We start from the raw sequence: 23894 nt of genomic DNA on the forward strand, positions 1-23894 counted from the left end.
TATGTTGTGGAGTTTGAACACCTGCTTATTTAAGGCCACACTCTGTGGACTCACGTATTAGCTGCTCACACCACAGATGTCTTAATCTATCTTAAGGATTTTTAGTCATCTGTTCCATCTTTTGTGTCCTCCCAGTAAAAACTGCAAGAGCGAGTCAACCAGTTTAGATTCTTTACTGTGTAATATCTTAAAACTCCATAGTGGAGGCCCATGGGATATATGCAAATGCCCCCTTAAAGACATGCCAGTGTTTCAACTACATGGCTTCTGAATGTCCATGACTGTTCACTTTTTAAGTCTTTATATAGATACATTCAGGCCAATACAAACAAAACCCTCTAGCTGTAGGCTTGCCATGTATTGGACTTTTACTGACCTCATCAATACAGCATAAGTGGATTGTTTTTCAGTACTGAGTCTGCCATTACATGTATGCCCAAATGCAAAGTGACTTGATCGGAGTCTCGCTTTAGGTAATAGGAGGTTGAAAGAATCAAACCCTGGACTATAGGAAGCAACTTGATGATGTCCTTCAAGGATGCATCTGCAGTCCTTACAAATGGGTTGTCCTGTCGTCAGGCAGCCCTTCGGTCGGCCGGATTCCAAAGTCTGGGTCTGGCTTCGGCTGGTGTCGCACTTCACCCGACGTCATAGCGGCAGTTCTTCGGGTATAAAGGCATAAGCCGATGCCATTTTCCTCAGTCTTTCTTGCTGCGTGGCGCCCGAAGCAGAAGCTGTTCGCAAGTGCCGGTCGGTCAGATCCAGAGATTACTACTACCGAATATTACTTCGAAGACTTCTAAAAAGCTAAGTACCCCGTTGGGGACTCTTTCTTGCCTCAGCCGATGTCAGAGAAAGTGAATAACTGTTTATCTTGTGGGAAACAAATACCTCATAAAGATTTCCACTCCTACTGCATACATTGTTTAGGCCCAGACCACGGCGTAGCAGCTTGTCTAGCCTGTGCTTCTTTAACCGACGGACGCTTAGGCGTCGGTCGGTGTTGCTGAACAGATTTTCGGCTCTGATTTTGCCTATATTATGCCGTCGGATCCTCCGACTACAAATTACCAAAAGCATAAAAGGACCGACACTTGCGGTCCGCGGTTTGACGAAACGCGATTAAGCAAACAGTGTCTCTGTTTCGGCCGAAACCGAGCAAGCGGTTCTTTCTTCAGCCGAAACCATGCCTTCTACCGAGGCCTCCTCTAACCAGGTAGAATCGGCTTCTGAAATCCAACCTTCTGTTGTGGTTTCTCAGGAATTATCAGACACTATTCCCCTGGATATTTCAACCCCTGGGCGTGGAGCTGCTAGGCCTCCTGCAGCCATGTCTATTAAGGCCTTTGCCAGGGCTAAAGCAGCCAAAGCTTCAAAAACGGTGCCTGCCAAACCCCCCCTCTCACAGGCCCAGCACCAGCTCCCATATGCTTTCTTTGGCTGAGGATCTCATTTCTTTAATTCGTGGATCCCAGCCTCATCCAGACAGGGCCTCTCTCCCTCCTCCAGAAAAGAGACCTAGAGCAGAGCCCCCTGAGCCAGTATCCACAGATGATTCCTCTGATGACTCAGAACATACAGACCCTCCTGAGGCTCCTTATTCTCCTTACGAAGACTCTGATGCTGAAGAGTCCATCCCTTCAGCCTCTCCACCTGAGGAATTTTCCTTTGGGGAAACCTTGCATGCTATGAGGGAACAATTTCAGTGGCAGGGCCAAGATTTCTCAGACTCCAGAAAAAGGCTTAGAACCTTTCTACATTTGCCACAACATAGGCCTTTAGCTATACCTCCAGTTCTTTCTGTTGTAGATGATGCATTTAATGATGCTTGCACTGCTCCTGATTCATTACCTCCGGCTCCTGCTAAGCCCGGACACTCACCACCATTTATACAAGGCTCCTTTTGCAGATCCAGAGACTATCTCCCAGGGCCCTAAAGCTGTAGCAGCTACTTCTACTAAAAACCTCCTCCCCTCTGAAAGGGAATCCAGGTCCTTAGAGAGATGGGGTAAAAAAGTTTACACCTCTGCTACTTTGTCAGCTAGGGCTTTGAACTTCCAATTTCATATGATTCAATATCAAGAGTTTATGCTTGACCAGTTAACTAAAAAGCTGTCCTCTGAAGAATCTTTAGATAAAAAGTATGTTCAAGAAATGGTACATAACATACAGCAGGTTAGTAACCATTCTTTAAAATGTGGTTATGATGCACTGGAGGCTTCCTTTAGATCAGCCATGACTGGCACAGTTATCAGGAGACATGCATGGTTGAAAGAACAGGCATTACCAGACCATGTCAAATCAAAGCTTTTGGATGCACCCATGGGCATGGTCAATTTATTTGGTTCCCCTGCACAGCAGGTACTAAAAAAGATGGAAGAGAAGGCAAAATCTGTACAAACAGTGAAAGATTTCTTACAGGTTCAACCTCCAAGGTTTAGCAGGAACTGGCCCTCCAAGAATTGGTCCTTTCCGGACTCCTCTAAGACACAAAGAGGCAGGAATAGGCGTTCTAGAGGCAGAAACCAATCCAGGGGTGCCTACAGGGGACGCCAGTGGCAAGGTAACAACCAGCGAGGCACGGATGCAGCCACCACCACTACAACAACTCAATCACAGTGACTTGGCGGTGGCACCGCCTACCAGGGAACAACTAGAAGCACCCTTAGGCGGAAAGCTAACCTTATTTTCAAAGAACTGGCATTGCATCACAAGGGAAAAATGGATTTTTGCAAACTATAGACCAAGGTTACAGGTTCCATTTCCATACTCTACCAGGAAAGAGAGGAATGCCAAACCTACCACCTACTCAAAGGGCAGAAGCTCTAAAGCAAATATCTCAATTAAGAATGAGAGCTGTGGAAAAGGTACCATCTATGGAGCAAGGAAAGGGATTTTACTCCAGACTCTTCCTGGTACCAAGAAAAGAAAACAAATGGAGGCCTATTCTAGACCTGTCCGCTTTAAACACATTCCTCATTGTCCCAAAATTCAAAATGCTGACCCTACAGCAGCTTCTTCCCATGCTGGGCAAGGAGTCTTGGCTGGTAACTCTAGATCTCAAGGAGGCATACCTGCACGTCCCCATACAACCAATTTGCAGAAGATACCTCAGATTTCTTGCAGGATCAGAGCATTATCAATTCTCAGCATTGCACTTTGGCTTATCTACTGCACCCAGAGTGTTCACGAAATGCCTGGCATCAGTAATTGCTCATTGCAGACTTCAGGGGATTCAGATTTATCCCTACCTGGAAGACTGCCTGATACAAGCGGACAACAAAAGCAAGCTAACAGAAGACGTACAAAGAGTCATTTACCTGCTGCAAGCCCTGGGATATTCAGTCAATATAAAAAAGTCAAGGCTGATTCCATCTCAAAGAATAACCTTTCTGGGTGCAGAGCTGGACACATCAAAACAAATGGCATTCCTAACTACAGAAAAGAAAGAGCAACTACCTCTCTACTTCTTGGCATTAACAAAGCAGAACCATCTAACTGCAAGAAAAGTGCTACAAGCCCTAGGCTTCATGGCATCCTGCATAATTCTGGTCCCTCATGCCAGACTGCATATGAGAAAACTACAGTGGTACCTAAAGAATTTGTGGTCCCAACACAAGCACAGCCTAGAAACCAAAATCCCAATAATCCCATGCCTGAAGCAAGAGTTCCTATGGTGGGCTGAGGCCTGTCAATCAAACACAGGATTGCCCTTCTGCAACAGTCAACCAAGCCAAACCATCACGACAGATGCCTCAGACCTCGGTTGGGGGGCACACATGTTGGGCAAGTGCATACAAGGCCTATGGACTCGAGACCAGCTGCACCTGCACATAAATCTAAAGGAAATGCTGGCAGTAAAATTGGCAATCCAGTCATTCAGACCTTTTCTCCAAGAAGGTCAGTTGATGATAAGGACAGACAACACCACAGTTATGTGGTACATAAACAAACAGGGAGGCATGCATTCATATCCCCTATGCCGGCTGGCACTGGACCTATGGGATGTGGCTCTGAGCTACAACATTCAGTTACAAGCAATCTTTGTACCGGGGAAGGAAAACATTCTAGCAGACATATTAAGCAGAACTACCACAGATGCCCACGAATGGATGCTGCATCCGGACATCTTCAAAGCCATCACAAGAGAATGGGGATTACCACAAATAGACTTGTTTGCATCTCCACTCAATCACCAGCTAAAGAAATTCTGCACAAGGATGTACCACCCACTTGCTTGGAAGGTGGACTCCCTATCTTTCAGTTGGAAAAACCTGACAGCATACGCATTCCCACCACTTCCTTTGATGCACAAGGTGCTTCTGAAGATCAAAGAGGAACGTCCGAGGATCATTCTGATAGCTCCAGACTGGCCAAGACAACATTGGTACCCATTGCTGAGGAGCATGTCTCGGGAACAAATGCGGACACTACCCCTGATTCCATTACTGTTAACACAGAACAACTACAACATCCTGCATCCAAACCTGAAAACTCTGCAGCTAACTGCCTGGAACATTACATAAGAGCAATTAACCCAAATTTATCCCAAAGGGTTAAAGACATAATCCTGGAGGCTCGTAGACCTTCAACAAGAAAGAATTATGCAGCAAAATGGAAAAGATATCTCATTTGGAGTACTACAAAGGGGAAAGATGTGACACTGGTGAACATAGCCAACATCCTGGAGTACTTGGCAGAGCTCTTCCATACAGGCCTGTCCTATTCTTCCATCAAGATACATGCATCAGCTATTTCAGCAGAATACAGCTTGGATCCTCCTGTCTTCTCTCATCCTCTGCTCAGACAGTTTCTGAGAGGAATTAAAAATGTAAAACCTCCCAGGAAACCTCCATTGCCAGCATGGGACTTAAACTTTGTGCTAGAAAAATTGACACTTCCCCCTTTCGAACCAGCAGCAACAGCAGAATTACAATACTTATCCTGGAAGACTGCTTTCCTGCTGGCAATAACTTCAGCAAGAAGAGTCTCTGAACTACAGGCATTAATGGCAGTGCAACCCTTCCTGATCTTCCATCAAGATAGTGTCCATGAGAACAAATCCTACATTTATGCCTAAGGTGGTATCCAGAGTCTCTCTAAATCAGGCTATCCACCTACCTACATTCTTCCCCAACCCACAGAACAGGGGAGAAAGACTCTTGCATACCTTGGATGTACATAGACAATTACGCTACTACCTGGACAGGACCAAATCCAATAGAAAAACTGACCAGCTTCTGGTAGCATATGCAACAGGAAAGGAAGGAAAACCAATTTCAAAACAGACAATCTCCAAATGGATAGGAAATTGCATTAGATTTTGTTACTCCTACCATGGAAAGAAAACTCCAGAGAACATCAGGCCTCACTCCACAAGGGCTACAGCCACTACCACAGCTTTCTTACGAGGAGTGGCTACCAAGGACATTATAGAGGCTGCTACTTGGACCTCCGTGCATACATTTGCCAAGCATTACAATTTACCTTTATACTCTAGATCCCCGAGCAGGTTTTGCCACTGCTGTTTTGCAAGGGATCCTTACTACACCATAATCTCTACTCTTTTCCTCCTCCCCTAGTTTAGCTATGGTATTCTACCCATTTGTAAGGACTGCAGATGCATCCCTGAAGGGCATAGTACAGTTTTGTACGTACCATAAATGTAGATGTCCGATAGGAATGCATCTGCAGTCAGGATTACCCGCCCTCCTTCCCCTCTGAGGTACTCCTAGGGTATTTGCCATCCTTCAGCTAGCTTGGGGGGGATCTATTATGGTGTATTTGTTTGTATATATGTACATACATGCTTATTTTATGTGTTTGCTCTCTACTATTTGGAAACTTTGGCATTTATCCAAATTTAGCCATCCAAGAGGGCACCTGGCATCTGGGGCAAGAAACACTGAGGAAAATGGCGTCGGCTGATGCCTTTATACCCGAAGAACTGCCGCTATGACGTCGGGTGAAGTACGACACCAGCCGAAGCCAGACCCAGACTTTGGAATCCGGCCGACCGAAGGGCTGCCTGACGACAGGACAACCCATTTGTAAGGACTGCAGATGCATTCCTATCGGACATCTACATTTATGGTAGGTACAAAACTGTACTTTCTTAGTGTTTCACTGTTGCAGCCCTCGCCTGTGAGTTATCCCTGCTGTGGTAGCCCTCGGCCGGCCCAAATACCAGAGTCTGTGTTTTCTGTGTCAGCTGCTGTCGCTTGCTGCCTGACATCACGTTGCCAGTGCTATAAAGGAAGGCAGCCGACGCCGTTATATCAGTCTTTCTTGCCGTGGAGCCCGTAGCAGAAGCAGTTTGCAAGTGTGCTGGTCGGTCGCTACCAGAGTTTGAATTACAGCTGAAAATGTCTAACGCTAAGTACCCATTGGGGATCCTTTTTTATTGCACTAACCAATGTCCAAAAAAGTTAACAATTGTCTCGCTTGTGGAAAGCAAATACCACACAGAGACTTCCATTCATACTGTGTCACTTGTTTAGGGCCAGACAAAACCGTCCCCCGTTGCCAGTTCTGTGCCCTCTTTAACGCGAGAACCATTCGTCGCACAGCTCTTATTGTAGCCAGGTATTTTCGTCTTCCATCTTCGCATTCTGAAATGGTGTCCATCAGCCAACAATCCATAGACATTCCAAAAAAATTTAAGGATAAAGATAGAGACAGACCTCACGAGGCTAAGCCTTCCAATGACTCTACTGCTAAGCAGGTCGTCAGTTCTCCATAATTCAGTGAGGCACCATCACAGCCCCTGATGCCTGATTTGATACCATTGCAGGCCTCTACTGAGACCCTTTAGGAGTCCGGTATGCCCCAGAAATCTTCGTCTTCCGAGCCTTTGGTTGTCTCTGCCTTGGTTGGGTCCAGAGCCGTGACCCAGGCACTGGCTTCCAAGGAGGTTTTTCGCACTACTGAATCTAGACAAAAAAGTCTTCTCCTCGGACTACTGTTTCTCTCAGACCAGTGGATAATCTTAGGCCTAGAGGCAAGGCCACTCCTACGAAAACTACCTCTAGCCACCATTTTACTCCTGCTTCACTACCCCAAGCTCAATTGCTTAAAATGGTGGAGGATCTTATCACCCTTATCAGGAGAAGTCAGGCCACACCTTCTAAAAGGAAAAAGAGACCTTTCTCCTGAAATATTGACAGAACAGGATTCTGAGGAGTCTAATTATTCAGATTTTGAAGAGGAACAACCTCCGACTACTTATGAGGATTCAGATGCAGAGGAATCCATTCCTTCTGCCTCCCCACCCAGAAGATCCTTCCTTTGGGGAAACCCTTCACACATCAGGGAACATTTCCATTGGGAATCCCAGGGCACTTTTCTCAGTCTAAGAAAAGACTACGAGAGTTTCTAGACCTGCCCCAGCACAGACCCTTGGCCATCCCTCCAATCTTAGACGTGGTTGATGTCTTCCATGAATCCAGTTCAACTCCTGATGCCCTCCCACCTGCTCCCAGAAAACCTGACTTATTACAGAGTACTGGATTCTCACAAATACCTTTACAGAAATCCTGCTGCAGACCCAGAGGTCATTACTCTGGGACCAAAAGGAGCTAAGGCTAGTTCTGCATAGAATCCTATTCCTTCTGACAAGGACTCCAGAGCTCTAGACATATAGGGTAAAAAAGTATACACCTCTGCAACCTTGGCTATCAGAGCACTAAACTGTCAGATCCACATGTCAAAATATCAACAACACACTTTGGAACTATTAAAACAAAAGATTTCAACCTTTCCTGAATGTGCCAATTCGAAAGAGTTAGCAGATTTACTCCACTGTACTTGTCAAGTGGTTAAACACTCATTACATTGTGGATATGACGCCCTAGAAGCCTCAAGCAGGGCAGCAGTGTCAGGATCTGTCATTAGGAGACATGCATGGTTGAAGGAACAACCTCTCCCTGATCATGTCAAATCTAAATTACTTGATGCAGCCTTGGATAAGGACCACTTGTTTGGAGTAAAAGCAGAAGAGGTGCTTAAAAAGATGGAAGACAAAGCAAAATCTATGCAAACAGTAAAGGATTTCCTTCAGGTACAACCTCCTAGGTTCAGCAGGAATTTTCCTTCAAAATGCTCTTCCTTTCCTGCACCTAGCAGACAAGGACAAGGTAAGCCCCACAGGGACAGACAACCCAGACTCCTATCCCAGGGACAGCAGAGAACCAAACAGTGGGCCACTTTCACTCCAAAGGCAGGGAGTTCTAAGCCATCCCTCCATGGCAAAAACTCCCAAGGACTCCCTCTCCCCCCTGCCCTCTTTTCACTCGCCAAAAACTAGGAGGAAGGCTCTCCCTCTGCAAAGAAAATGGGCTTTCTGTAACAAAGGACCAATGGGTCTTAAAGATCATTTTTCAGGGATACAAATTCTCCTTCAACGAACTCCCAATTCCAAGAGGGTACCCAGACTTACCTCCAGATCAGTGGGCAGAGGCACTGAAATAAGTCCAAACTCTCATATCCCAAGGGGCATTAGAACCTGTCCCCTCAGATCAAACAGGCAAAGGCTTTTATTCCAGACTATTCCTTGTTTCTACAAAAGAGGGCACTTGGCGCCCCATCCCGGATTTATCTATTCCGAACACCTTCCTGGTAGTCCCCAAATTCAAAATGCCAATTTTGCAGCAGTTGCTGTCCATGCTAACAAAAAATGCCTGGTTACTTACCCTAGATCTAAAAGATGTCTACCTCCACATCCCCATAAGAGAATCCTGCAGGAAATTCCTTCGCTTCAGAGCAGGCTCACAACACTTTCAGTTATCTGCACTACCCTTTGACTTATCTACTGCTCCCAGAGTATTCACCAAATGCTTAGCCCCGGCCATAGCCTTTTGCAGATAGAAAAATATACAAATTTACCCTTATCTGGATGACTGCCTCATTCAGGCAGATTGCAAAGAAAAGCTCTTCAAGCACCACCTCTTTGTCAAAACCCTCCTAACATCCTTAGGGTACACCATCAATGAGAAGAAATAAAGGCAAACACCCTCCAGGAAGATCATTTTCTTGGGAGCACTGCTGGACACAGCATCCCAAATGGCCTTCCTATCCCCAGAAAAGCAGAGCTTTTCTGCCTCTAAATTTTACCCAGCTGGCTTCCAGAAGTCACCTCACTGTGAGGAAGCTCTTCCAAGCCTTGGGGTACATTGCATCTTGCATCCTTCTAATTCCTCTGGCCAGGCTTCACATGAGAAAACATCAGTGGTATCTAAAGAACCTTTGGTGTCAGCACACTCAACCTCTAGCGACCTCTACTTCTGATCCCCTATATAAGGGCTGAGTTTCTATGGTGGGCAGGGGCCTGTGCCCAGAACAAGGATCTTTCCTTCACCCAAACCATAGCCACCGATGCCTCAGACATAACTTGGGGTGCTCACCTAGAAGGCAGGTGCACCCAAGGTCTTTGGGATGCCCAGCACCTTCCCTTACACATCAACCAGAAGGAAATGATGGCAGTACAAAAGGCTCTGACATCCTTCAAACCCCACCTCAAGCCAGGAGTTTTCCTTATCAAAACAGACACTACCACAGTAATGTGGTACGTCATCAAACAGGGAGGGACCCAGTCTTACCCTCTGTGCAGGCTAGCCACAAACCTCTGGCTGACAGCCTCTTCCATAGGACTACACCTGATAGCCCAGTACCTACCACGGATCAACAACACCCTGGCAGACAACTTAAGCAGAAACTTACTGGACCCCACGAATGGCAGCTCCAGAGAAAAATCTTTTTACAAATCACTCAGGCGTGGGGAGCTCCAGAGGTGGATCTCTTTGCTTTGCATGTCAACCATCAGCTGAAAAAATTCTGTACCAGGGAGCATCAACACCTAGCATTGAAGGTGGATGCCTTGACCTTCCCTTGGAACACCCTCTTTGTGTGTGCATTCCCTCCTCTGCCTCTTATTCCCAAGGTACTGATAAAATAAGGGAGGAGAGACCAAAGGCCATCCTCTCTGCTCCAGATTGCCCAGACAACATTGGTACCCCTTACTGCGCAGCCGATCTTACAGCCTCCCAGGCAGCTTCCCCTGATCTCAGACCTCTTAACTCAAGTGGGGTTGTAGTGCTGCACCTTGACTTGCAGACTGTCAAACTATCAGCATGGCTAATACTCTAAAGGCAAACAACGGGCCCCCCTGTTAAGCAAACCAGTTCTTGACATTATCACAGAGGCCAGAAGGCCCAGCACCAGAAAATCTTAAGCAGGAAAATGGAAAAGCTTCTGCTAGTGGCTTCTCCTCTATTAAAATCCATGCCTCGGCCATTTCAGCTAATTTTGGTACAGAACAGACCCTGTTCTCTCATGCTTTGTTTAAGCAATTCTTCAGAGGGGCTTCTAATATTACCTCCCAGAAGGCTACCCACTCCAGCCTGGGACCTGAATTATGTTTTGGAAAAACTAACTTTACGACCCTTCATACCTCCTGCTTCAGCAGAACTAAGATACCTCTCCTGGAAGACTGCTTTTCTCCTAGCTATCACCTCAGCCAGAAGGGTTTCAGAATTTCAGGCACTGATGGCCATTGAGCCTTTCATAATCTTCCATGCAGACAGGGCCTCCCTGAGGACTAATCCCTCCTTTATGCTCTAGGTGGTATCTAATGTAACTCTGTCAGGCCATACATCTTCTTTCCTAACCCTCAAAACAAGGGGAAAAGAATTCTGCACTCACTAGACGTGCACAGACAGCCCAGATACTATCTGGACCTTGCTAAACCCTTCAGGAAAACAGACCAACTGCTTGTCAGCTTTGCCCCAGGGGCAGAGGGGAAGCCCATCTCCAAACAAACCTTTTGCAAATGGTATCACACTGTAGCCATTTCTGCTACAGATTGCATGGGAACCCTCCCCCCCAAGTCTATTTGAACCCATTCCACTAGGGCAGCCTCCACTTCCACAGCATTCCTCAGAGGAGTTCCCACCAGGGACATCCTGGAAGCTGCCACCTAGACTTCTGTCCTTACCTTTAACAAACATTACCACCTATCTCTATTTTCTAAGGCTAGGCAGGGTTTGCTTCTGCAGGGCTTGCTGACCTATTCATAGGTGTCTTACTAATCCTACTACCCCTCTCCTCAGCTTTGGTAATCCTCTCGCAGGTTATGACTGCAACAGTGAAATACGAAGAACATAGTACAGTTGTGTACACTTACCATAAATGTAGATGTTCGAGTGTATTCACTGTTGCAGTCCTGGATGTCCTTCAAGGATGCATCTGCAGTCATAACATATGGGTTGTCCTGCCTCAGGCAGCCTTGATCGGCGGATTCCAAAGTCTGGGTCTGGCCTCGGCTGATGTCGCACTTTCCCCGACGTCAGAGCGTCTGGGGTATAAAAGCATCAGCCAACGCCATTTTCCTCAGTCTTTCTTGCCGCGCGGTGCCCGAAGCAGAAGCTGTTCGCAAGTGCCGGTCAGTCAGATCCAGAGATTTCAGCTACCGAAGACTTCGAAAAAAGCTAAGTACCCCGTTGGGGACTCTTTCTTGCCTCAGCCGATGTCAGACAAAGTAAGTAATTGTTTAACTTGTGGGAAACAAATACCTCATAAGGATTTCCATTCTTACTGCCTTCCTTGCTTAGGCCCAGACCACGACGTATCAGCTTGTTTAGCCTGTGCCTCCTTCAACGGACGGACTCTTAGACGTCAGAGTTTGCAGAGGAATTTTTTGGAGCCGCTTTTGCTTATAAAATGCCGTCTGAGACTCCGACTTCGCATATGGTCAAAAAACGCAAGGAAAAGGACCGACACTCGCGGCCCGCGGTTTCGGTTGAAACCACGGCTAGGCCTACCGCGAGTGTCTCGGTTTCGGCCGAAACCAAATCCACGGCGATTCCTCCTACCGAAACCATACTTCCGACCACCGAGGCCAGAGAGGCCCCGGGTGAGTCTGCTTCAGAACTCCCTACGGAAGCTAGTGTTCAGGAATTGTCCGACACCATACCATTGGACATTTCTACCCCTGCACATGGGGCAGCTAGGCCCCCAGCTTCTATGTCTATTAAGGCCTTCTCCAGGGCTAAAGCTGCCAAACTTTCAAAAGCTTTGCCTGCCAAATCTACATCCCAGAGGCCTACCTCCAGTTCACAGATCCTCAGCCTTGCTGAGGACCTTATCTCCTTAATAAGGGGTTCACAACCTCACCCAGACAGGGCCTCTCAACCTCCTCCAGACAAAAGGCCCAGGACTGACCCATCTGAACCTCACTCCTCAGATTACTCCATGGATGGATCTGATTTATCAGACCACCAGGAAGGGGCCTGCTCGCCTTACGAGGATTCAGATGCAGAGGAATCTATCCCTTCGGCCTCCCCTCCTGAAGAATTTTCCTTTGGGGAGACTTTACACTCCATGAGAGAGCACTTTCAATGGCAAGGTCAGGATTTCTCTGATTCTAGAAAAAGATTAAGGACCTTTTTGCATTTGCCTCAGCATATAGGCCCTTAGCTATACCTCCTGTTCTAAATGTAATTGATGATGTGTACAATGATGTCAGTACAGCCCCTGATTCTCTTCCTCCGGCCCCTGCCAAACCTGACAGATATTACAGGGACCCGGATTCTCATTTCCATCTGTATAAAGCCCATGCTGCAGACCCAGAAACTATTTCTCAGGGCCCTAAAGGGGTTGCAGCCGCTACTGCCAAAAATCCCCTACCCTCTGAAAGAGAGTCTAGAGCTTTAGAGAGATGGGGAAAAAAGGTTTATACATCTGCTACTCTTTCTGCCAGGGCATTAAACTGTCAATTCCATATGATACAGTACCAAGAATTTTTGTTAGATCAATTGAATAAGAAACTTTCTTCTCCTGAACCCTTAGACCGTAAATCCCTTCAGGATTTGGTACATAACTCACAACAGGTTAGTAATCATTTTTTAAAATGTGGCTATGATGCACTAGAGGCTTCATTTAGATCAGCTATGATTGGGGCAGTTATTCGTAGGCATGCCTGGCTGAAGGAGCAATCTTTGCCAGACCATGTCAAAGCTAAACTCCTCGATGCTCCAATGGAGAAACAAAATTTATTTGGCTCCCCTGCACAGGAGATTCTAAAAAAGGTGGAAGAAAAAGCAAAATCTGTGCAAACAGTTAAAGATTTCCTACAAGTTCAACCACCGAGGTTCAGCAGAAACTGGCCTACAAAGAATTGGTCCTTTCCAGACTCGTCCAGAGCACAGAGGCAGGAACAGGCGCCCTAGAGGCAGAGGTCAATCGAAGGGCCCCTACAGAGGCCGTCAGTGGCAGCCTGCCAACCAGAGGAGTAGTGCAACAGCTACAACTACAACCACTACTACAGGACAGACCCAATGACTTGACTCTGACTCCGCCTACCAGGGATCAACTGGAAGCACCCTTGGGCGGAAAACTGGCTTTATTCTCAAAAAACTGGCATTGCATTACAAAAGATACATGGACATTGCAAATAATAGACAAAGGATACAGGTTTCACTTCCACACTTTGCCAAAAAGAAGCGGAATGCCAAACCTTCCACCAAACCAGAAGGCAGAGGCTTTCAGACAAATCAGCAATTTACTTCAGATGAAAGCTATAGAAAAGGTACCATGTACAGAACAAGGCCAAGGATTTTACTCCAGACTATTCCTTGTACCAAGAAAAGAAAACCAATGGAGGCCTATTCTCGACCTGTCCACACTGAACACTTATCTGATTGTGCCAAAATTCAAAATGCTGACCCTACAGCAACTTCTTCCCATGTTGGGCAAGGAGTCTTGGCTGGTAACTCTAGATCTCAAGGAGGCATACCTGCACGTCCCTATTCGACCAGATTGCAGAAGACACCTCAGATTTCTTGCAGGATCAGAGCATTATCAATTCTCAGCATTGCCCTTTGGCTTATCTGCTGCGCCCAGGGTATTCACGAAATGCCTGGCATCAGTAATTGCACATTGCAGACTTCAGGGAATTCAAATTTATCCATACCTGGACGACTGCCTAATACAAGCGGACAACAAGAAAAAATTGTTAAAGGACTTGGCCTATGCCATACACCTGCTACAGACCTTGGGATACACAGTCAACATCCAAAAGTCAAGACTAGTACCATCCCAAAGGATAACCTTTTTGGGTGCGGATCTGGACACAATCACCCAGATGGCTTTTCTCACAGAAGAAAAACAAAAACAACTTCCAGATTACTTCATGATTCCGACAAGACAAACTCCGCTTACTGCAAGGAAACTCCTGCAGGCCCTGGGTTACATGGCATCCTGCATAATTTTAATTCCACATGCCAGGCTGCATATGAGGAAATTACAATGGTACCTAAGGAGTGTATGGTCTCAACACAGTCACAGTCTAGAAACCATGATACCAATCATTCCATGCCTTCAAAAGGAATTTCTGTGGTGGGCTCAGGCCTGCCAGTCCAACAGAGGGTTGCCTTTCAACAAACCAAAAACAAGGCAGAACATCACCACGGACGCCTCAGACCGAGGATGGGGAGCACACATGGAGGACAAACGTATCCAAGGCCTATGGCCTCACGGGCAGCTAAGCATGCACATAAACCAAAAGGAAATGCTGGCAGTGAGGCATGCAATCGAGGCATTCAGACCCTTCCTCCAACAAGGACATCTGTTAATAAGGACAGACAACACCACGGTCATGTGGTACATAAACAGGGAGGCACACATTCCTATCCCCTATGCCGGATGGCTATGGATCTGTGGAATCTATGCCTGAATCTCAATATCCAGCTGCAGGCCCAATTTGTACCAGGAAAAGAAAGTGCACTAGCAGACAGCTTAAGCAGAACTACCATGGATGCACACGAATGGATGCTGCATCCAGACATCTTCAAACTCATAACAAAGACATGGGGAATGCCGGAGATAGATCTGTTCGCCTCCCCACTCAACCACCAACTGAAGACATTCTGCTCAAGGACATACCACCCACAAGCATGGAGGGTGGACTCTCTCTCTCTTTCAGCTGGAATGCCCTAACAGTATATGCCTTTCCACCTCTCCCACTGATGTACAAGGTTCTACTGAAGATCAGGGAGGAACAGCCAAAAGTGATACTAATAGCTCCCGATTGGCCAAGACAGCATTGGTACCCACTATTGAGAAGCATGTCTCAGGCAAATTCATGGCCTCTTCCCCTATGGCCTCTTCTTCTAACACAGAACAATTTCAAGACCCTGCATCCCAACTTGAAAACATTGCAGCTAACTGCCTGGAAAATTCCTTAAATCCCAACCAAACTGTTTTATCTCGGAGGGTGAAGGACATTATCCTGGAGGCTCGCAGACCTTCCACAAGGAAGACATACTCTGCTAAGTGGAAGAGATTTCTCATTTGGAGCACATCAAAGGGCACAGATGTCACAGTGGCAAACCTAGCGCACATCCTAGAATACTTAGAAGAATTGTTCCACAATGGCCTGTCTTATTCTTCCATTAAGATTCATGCTTCAGCAATTTCAGCAGAATACAATATGGATCCACCTATCTTCTCACACCCTCTTCTCAGGCAATTTTTGAGAGGGATCAAAATTGTTAAACCTCCAAGAAGACCCCCTCTACCTGCATGGGATCTCAATTTTGTGCTGGAAAAACTGACACTACCTCCTTTTGAACCAGCAGCATCAGCAGACCTACAGTTTTTATCTTGGAAAACTGCATTCCTTCTGGCAATCACTTCAGCAAGAAGAGTATCTGAGTTACAAGCATTAATGGCAGTACAGCCTTTCCTTATTTTTCACCAGGATAGAGTGTCACTAAGAACCAGTCCTTCTTTCATGCCAAAGGTAGTATCTAGGGTATCCTTGAACCAAGCTATTCATTTGCCTACGTTCTTCCCTAACCCACAGAACAAAGGGGAAAAACTTTTGCACACCCTGGATATACACAGACAACTAAGCTACAATTTGGACAAAACGAAAACTAGCAGAAAAACTGACCAACTTTTTGTAGCATATGCAACTGGGGTGCAAGGAAGAGCAATTTCCAAACAGACCATTTCAAAATGGATAGGAAATTGCATTCGCTTTTGTTACTCCTTTCATGGAAAGACAGTTCCTGAAAACATCAGGCCTCACTCCACAAGGGCCACAGCCACCACTACAGCTTTCCTACGAGGGGTGGCTACCAAGGACATTTTAGAAGCTGCTACTTGGAGCTCCGTGCATACATTTGCCAAGCATTACAATCTACCTCTATACTCCAGATCCCGAGCAGGGTTTGCAACTGCAGTGCTGCAGGGGATCTTAACTACACCATCTTTCTCTTAGTACCTCCTCCCCCAGATTGGCTATGGTATTCTACCCATATGTTATGACTGCAGATGCATCCTTGAAGGACATAGTACAGATGTTCTTCGTCTTCCATTGCTGCAGTCCTGACTATTGGGTATAGTCCGCGTCCAGTCGGCCCGAATACCAGAGTATAAGGCTGACGTAGGTCATGGCGCCTTAGACTGGCGTCAGTACGTCAGGGTACTAATGCGCATGACCGACGTCATATCCTCAGTCTTTTTTGCAGCATGGTCCGATGCAGAAGCAATTTTGCGAGTGCAGGTTGGCGTTCTGAGATATTTCCGAAACCGGAGTTTCAGACCGAAACAGAGTTGGCTAAGTACCCCGTTGGGGAACATTTTGGTTTTTTCTTGCCTCAGTATTTAACCGGATGTCAGAAAAAGTGAATAACTGTATTTCTTGTGGGAAGCAGATACCGCATAGGGATTATCATACATTGTGTATACCTTGTTTAGGGCCTGAGCACGACGTTGTTGGTTGCCGTTCTTGTGCTAGATTTAACAAACGCACTATTAAGAGGAGGCTAGATTGTGCCAGGTTAGTGTTTGGGAAGCGTTGCAATTATAATATGCCGTCGGATGCTCCGGCCTGCTTCATCCAAGAAGCGCAAGGACAAAACAGTGAAGCCTAGGGTTGATGAACCGGCAGTCCCGGACGTCGGTTCTTTAGAAGGCTCAGTGGAGCCAGAGGTTTTGCCAGGAGTTTCCATGGAGTCTCAGGCAGAAACTTTACTGTTACAGGATGTGCCCTCTCAGGAGGTAGGCCAGGCTGAGGGGGCTTCTCAGGTAACTGTTCTTCCCTCTCTTCCCAAGGTAGTTAGGGCCTCTCCTTCTGCTGCCAAAGCTTCTTTTAGAGGTAGGCCAAGTACAGCTTCTGTGGGGGCTTCTCCTAGCATTTCGGGCTCTGTTCCTAAGAAACATATGCTTAAAATGGCAGAAGATTTGATTACTATGATTAGAGGTTCTATGCCCCCGCCTGATAAGAGGCCTAGGGTGGAACAGGAGTTTGATAGTTTTGAACAGTGTTCACAGGCTTCAGAGTCTTCTGGGGAAGACTTACAGGAGTATCCTACTTATTCTGATTCGGATGTGGATGATTCCACTCCTACAGCTTCTCCTCCTGAGGATTTCTCATTTTCAGAGACTCTACACTCCATGAGGGAGCACTTTAAATGGGAAGGCCAGGATTACTCTGATTCAGGAAAAGGCTTAGGGAATTTTTGTTTTACCCCAGCATAGGCCCTTAGCTATTCCTCCTGTGTTGAATGTGGTGGAGGATGTTTTGCAGAGGCTTCCTGAATCCTGACTCCTTACCTCCTGCTCCTGTTAAGCCTGATAGGTATTATAGGGTGCCCGAAGCTCATAAGTATTTGTTTAAGAGTCCTAGGGCGGACCCAGAAACTGTTTCTCAGGGGCCTAAAGGTGTTAAAGCTTCTGTGGTTAAAAATCCTGTACCCTCTGATAAAGAGGCAAGGGCTTTGGATAGGTGGGGAAAGAAAATGTATACTTCTTCCACTCTAGCCATGAGGGCGTTGAATTGTCAGTTTCACATGCTAAAATATCAAAATTATCTCCTTTCACAATTGAAATCTAAGGTGGATGCTTTGGCGGAAGGTATTGAGTGTAAAGAGTTGCTGGATTTGGTTCATGTGTCTGAACAAGTGGGTAAGCATTCTTTGCAGTGTGGTTTTGATGCTGTACAGGCCTCCTCGAGGGTGGCTGCTACTAGTTCTGTTCTTCGCAGACATGCCTGGTTGAAGGATCAGAATTTAGCTGAGCATGTTAAGACAAGGATTTTGGATGCTCCTTTACAGTCGGATGTGTTGTTTGGATCGCCTGTGGAAGCAGTTTTAAAGAAAATGGAGGACAAAGCTAAGTCTATGCAGACTGTTAAAGATTTTTTGCAGGTGCAGCCTCCAAGTTTAGTAGAAATTGGCCTGCTAAGGGGTGGACATATCCTGCTTATGATTCCCAGTCTAGGGGTAGGTCTAGGCGTGGTAGGGGCAGGGCTCAAGGTTCTTTTAGGCCTAGATCAGGAGTTCACCTGCTCAGACTTCTGGTGAGGGCAGGGGTCAGTCCTTTCGTAAACAGACCCAATGACCTGCCTTTTCAGCTGCCAGTGGACTCTCGTCTGGCAGCTCCTTTGGGAGGAAGACTGTCTCTTTTCAAAGAAAATTGGGATTTAATTACTCAAGACAGATGGGTGTTGGATATCATTCATCACGGTTACAGATTTTATTTCCACACAATGCCCCCTTTCAAAGGCATGCCAGACGTTCCTCCTTCACAAAGAAAAGAGGCTCACAAGCAAGTTTCTCAGTTACTCCAGATGGGGGCCATTCAGCCAGTTCCTGTATCAGAAAGGGGCCTAGGTTTTTATTCTCGCCTGTTCCTAGTACCAAAGAAGGGGAACACGTGGAGACCAATTTTGGATTTATCTATCCTCAACACTTATCTGGACATTCCCAAGTTCAAGATGTTGACGTTACAACAGCTTTTACCTCTACTGGGCAAAGATCACTGGATGGTAACTTTAGATCTCAAGGAAGCTTACCTTCATGTGCCTATAAGGCTAGGTTGCAGGAAGTATCTGCGGTTTCGAACTGGAGATTTTCATTATCAGTTCTCTGCATTGCCCTTTGGCTTATCCACTGCCCAGAGTATTCACAAAGGTTCTGGCTCCAGTGATAGCTTACTTCAGGCTTCAAGGAATTCAAATCTATCCTTATTTGGACGACTGCCTGATTCTGGCTCAAGAAAAGGAAGACCTTCTACAGCATCTGGAATATGTCATAGCAGTGCTAAGATGCCTAGGGTATTCTGTGAGCGAAATAAAGTCCAGTCTAGTACCCTCTCAAGACATGTGCTTTCTGGGTGTGAGACTGAATACAGCAGCCCAGATGGCCTTTTAACCCCGGACAAACAAAAGAGTCTGTCACTTTACTTCCATCAACTATCTCATCAGTCCGTGCTGACTGCAAGGACAGTCCTTCAAGCATTAGGGTTCATGGCATCTTGTATTCTGGTGCTTCCCAATGCCAAACTGCATATGAGGAAGCTGCAATGGTATCTCAAAAATGTATGGACACAGCACTGCCAGGATTTGGACACTGTCATTCATATAATACCTTGCCTTCAAAAGAATTCTTGTGGTGGGCTCAGGAATGTCACCTAAACAAGGGACTCTCTGTGACCCGATTTTAACGACAGATGCCTCGGACATTGCTTGGGGAGCTCATCTAAATGGAAAGTGGATACAGGACAAGTGGCCTGCCAGACTACAGCATCTACATATCAACATGAAGGAGATGTTAGCAGTCCAGTTTGCATTGATGGCTTTCAGAGTTACTTCTTCCAGGGCAGGTGTTGATTCTAACAGACAACACAACTGTCATGTGGTACATCAACAAGCAAGGGGAACACATTCTTATCCTCTATGCAGGCAGGCAATGATTTTATGGGAGACTGCGTTAAGCTTGCAACTAACTCTTCAGGCAAGGTTTCTGCCAGGAGCACAGAACTCCTTAGCAGATGTGTTAAGCAGACAAATCATGGATCCCCACGAGTGGAAACTGGATCTTCATGTATTTCAGACATTGACAGTGTCATGGGGAACTCCAGACATAGATCTGTTCGCTTCTCCACTAAACCACCAGCTGCCAAAGTATTGCACAAGGACATACCACCCACAAGCATGGAAAGTGGATGCTCTGTCTTTCAGTTGGAAAAACCTTCATGTATATGCCTTTCCACCTCTGCCTCTTCTTCCAAAGGTACTATTGAAGGTCAGACAAGACAGGCCAAGGATGATACTGATAGCTCCAGATTGGCCAAGACAGCACTGGTATCCACTATTGAGAAGCATGTCTCAGGCAAAGCCTCCATGGCCTCTTACCTCTGATTCCTCATCTGTTATCTCAGAAGGGCGGTCAATTGCTCAAGACCCTGCATCCCAACTTGAAAACATTGCAGCTAACTGCCTGGCATAGTCTCTGTTGAAACACAGCAGGTCTCAACTTCCTCAAACTGTTTTATCTCGGAATGTGAAGGACATTATCCTGGAGGCTAGAAGACCTTCCACAAGGAAGACATACTCAGAAAAATGGAAGAGATTTCTCATTTGGAGTACATCAAAGAATTTGGCACAGATGTCACAGTGGCAAATTTGAGTGTGGCTCTTCCTAGAATACTTAGAAGAATTATTGGACAATGGTTTGTCTTATTCTTCCATTAAGATTCATGCTTCAGCAATTTCAGCAGAATACAATATGGATCCACCTATCTTCTCACATCCTTTGTTCAGGCAATTTCTCAGAGGGATCAAAGAATATAAAACCTCCAAGAAGACCCCTACTCCTGCATGGGATCTCAATTTTGTGTTGGAAAAACTGACACTACCTCCTTTTGAACCAGCAGCATCAGCAGAATTACAGTTTTATCTTGGAAAACTGCATTCCTTCTGGCAATCACTTCAGCAAGAAGAGTATCTGAGTTACAAGCATTAATGGCAGTACAGCCTTTTTTATTTTCCACCAGGATAGAGTATCACTAAGAACCAGTCCATCCTTTATGCCAAAGGTAGTATCTAGGGTATCCTTGAACCAAGCTATTCATTTGCCTATGTTCTTCCCTAACCCACAGAACAAAGGGGAAAAACTTTTGCACACCCTGGATATACACAGACAACTAAGCTACAATTTGGACAAAACTAAAACTAGCAGAAAACTCAGCAACTGTTTGTAGCATATGCAACTGGGGTGCAAGGAAGAGCAATTTCCAAAACAGACCATTTCAAAATGGATTGGAAATTGCATTGCATTTGTTACTCCTTTCATGGAAAGACAGTTCCTGAAAACATCAGGCCTCACTCCACAAGGGCCACAGCCACCACTACAGCTTTCCTAAGGGGTGGCTACCAGGACATTTTAGAAGCTGCTACTTGGAGTTCAGTGCATACATTTGCTAAGCATTACAATCTTCCTATCTACTCCAGATCCCGGGCTGGTTTGCCACAGCTGTGCTGCAAGGGATCTTAACTACACCATCTTTCTCTTAGTACCTCCTCCCCAGATTGGCTTTGGTATTCTACCCATATGTTATGACTGCAGCAATGTATCCTTGAAGGACATAGTACAGTTTTGTACCTACCATAAATGTAGATGTCCGATAGGTATGCATCTGCAGTCAGGATTACCCACACTCCTTCCCTCTGTGGTATTCCTAGGTACTTTCCCCTTTTAGCTAGCTGGGGAATCTATTATGGTGTATTTGTTTGTTTATACATGTATATAATTTGCAAATGTTTGGAACTTTTCTGCATTTATCCAAATTTAGCCTTCCTAGAGGGCACCTGGCATCTGGGGCAAGAAAAACTGAGGAAAATGGCGTCGGCTGATGCTTTTATACCCCAGACGCTCTGACGTCGGGGAAAGTGCGACATCAGCCGAGGCCAGACCCAGACTTTGGAATCCGGCCGACCGAAGGGCTGCCTGAGGCAGGACAACCCATATGTTATGACTGCAGATGCATACCTATCGGACATCTACATTTATGGTAGGTACAAAACTGTACTTTTCCCACCCTCCTTCTCCCTTAGATCTTCTTTCTTTAGGGAGTCGTACATTTCTAACAGTAGATTTTAGCCACCAGGACCACTTTACCATATTTACTTGGGCCTCAGACTGGTTAGGGCAAGAAAAACTGATGTAATGGCATCAGCTCCCTTACTTTATAGCGCTGACGACCTGTTGTCAGGCAGCAAGCGACAGCAGCCAATGCAGAAAAACATCGACTTTGGTATTCGGGCCGGCCAAGGGCTACCAGAGCAGGGATAACCCACAGATGATGACTGCAACAGTGAATACACTCTAACATCCACATTTATGGTAAATGTACACAACTGTACCTTCTAGGGACAGAGCTTTATTCCTCTGAGCTAATTGCTAGATGTCCTTTTTCTTCCAGACAATCATGTTCCAGTCGAATCCTAGAAGAAGGGCAGTGAGCTACTGGGATGCCAGATTTTTTGGTTTCAGGTGGATGCGATTCTTCAGGTAGGGCAGTGCTCTCCTTGAATTGTCTCTGTCAGTCTGCTCTGGGTATCTGGGCTTTTTGCAAGCCTGGTGTTGGGGTTTAGTTTTCAGTGTTCTGGGCAGTCTCCTGCCCTTGGTTCCCCAGTAAAGAACTGAAGTTAAACTCTGGCCTATTAGGTCCTTTTGGGAAAGCTGCATTCCTCCTCCTTTGAAGGATGTGAAATGTATGTTCAGTAGGCTAGCCTGACTTCTCTTCGACTTGTTCAGTAGGCTAGCCTGACTTCTCTTCGACTTGTAGACCTGCAGTTGTAAGAGTTCATGTATGGGCTAAATCTGTCTGTTACGGATTAGCCTCTTCTGAAGAGTCTTGGTGCTGTGGCCTTGCAAGGAAGACCACCCTCCCTGCAGCCTTTGGGATGTTTCTGTTTCTCCTGAGAAAGTTGTCTCTTTCCCTAAACTAATCCTTTCTCTCTGCCGTTTTCTTGTGAGGATGATTGAACTAAGGAGCATAAAGGAGCCCCTTTATTTCCTAGAATGATGCAGCCTTGTTGTAGGGAGGTCCTTTGAGGTGGCTGTGCCCCTTTTTTTTGTTAGGTATTCTGTTTATTCTTTGGGATTGTGCACCATTGCATTGGGCAATTCATTCTGCTGCCTTGGCTTTGTAGGCATGTTTTTTTCTTATTTAGGAGTAGCTGACTCCAGTTCTAGTTTTGTATTCCTAGGGTAGGTTTGGTTGGCTAATGGGGCTGTCTGGGCCCGCACTACTTCCCAGGCATTATAATTCTGTCTGTGGCTGCAAAGTCGGTCAGTTTCTATCTAGGATTCCTCAAAACTCAGCCTTTCTTTTTGACCATGTTGCAGTTCTCCTGCTGCTTTCATCCAGATGGCTTGCTGCTTAAGATTCATACCAATGATAGAATCCATTGAGGAGAGTCTGTTAAAAATGAGGTACTTGCGTACTCTTTCATTTGCTCTACAGAGAGAGTACTCCTTGATGGATTAGAAATACTCTCCATCCCCTTGAAAGTCGGCTTCCCTTCCAGCTGGCCTTTTTTAATTTATTTGTTTACCAGGAAAGAGCACTGAACTCCATGGATCCTTTGCAGACTTAGCCCTGGAGCTCAGTCGCACAGTTAAGCAGTCGAGGGTGAGGGAACCACTACAAGCCAGTAGCCTTGGCTGTTGAAGTTGTGAAACTAGGATAGGTTTATACTTGTATATCACTTGTTAACAGTGGAACTGGTAAAGGTATTTACTAGTGGCCAGATGGTGAATTAGCTGGAATTGTGGTGCTGTCCTTTATGTAGCCATTGAGTGGTATCGTGAGGATTAATCTGTTCCTGACCATGGGAATAGGTAGAAAGAAATGCAGATTCAGAGGGTAAACCTGGACATGTTAAGGAAGTTCCACTGCACATATTAATACTGTAAGAACTTGTTTTATTTCTACAGTTGTGTTGGTTACTTTTTGCTTTTGCAGTATGTATCACTTTGTGTCCTTTCTATATAAATTTACAGGAAAAAGGACTTATTCAAGAACTTATTTTAGGTAGCTGTAAA

The 23894-nt window shown here is 45.9% G+C and overlaps 1 protein-coding gene across 1 annotated transcript in view; it reads left to right on the forward strand.

The window, feature by feature from the left end:
* XPO4 (exportin 4) overlaps nt 1–23894 on the forward strand; it is a 1500264-nt gene that overhangs the window by 1365241 nt on the left and 111129 nt on the right. The gene's annotated exons all lie outside the window — the stretch shown is intronic.

Source organism: Protopterus annectens, chromosome 5.part1, assembly GCF_019279795.1.
Source record: "Protopterus annectens isolate FY-2018-M chromosome 5.part1, PAN1.0, whole genome shotgun sequence".
In the NCBI taxonomy this organism is placed as follows: domain Eukaryota; kingdom Metazoa; phylum Chordata; order Ceratodontiformes; family Protopteridae; genus Protopterus; species Protopterus annectens.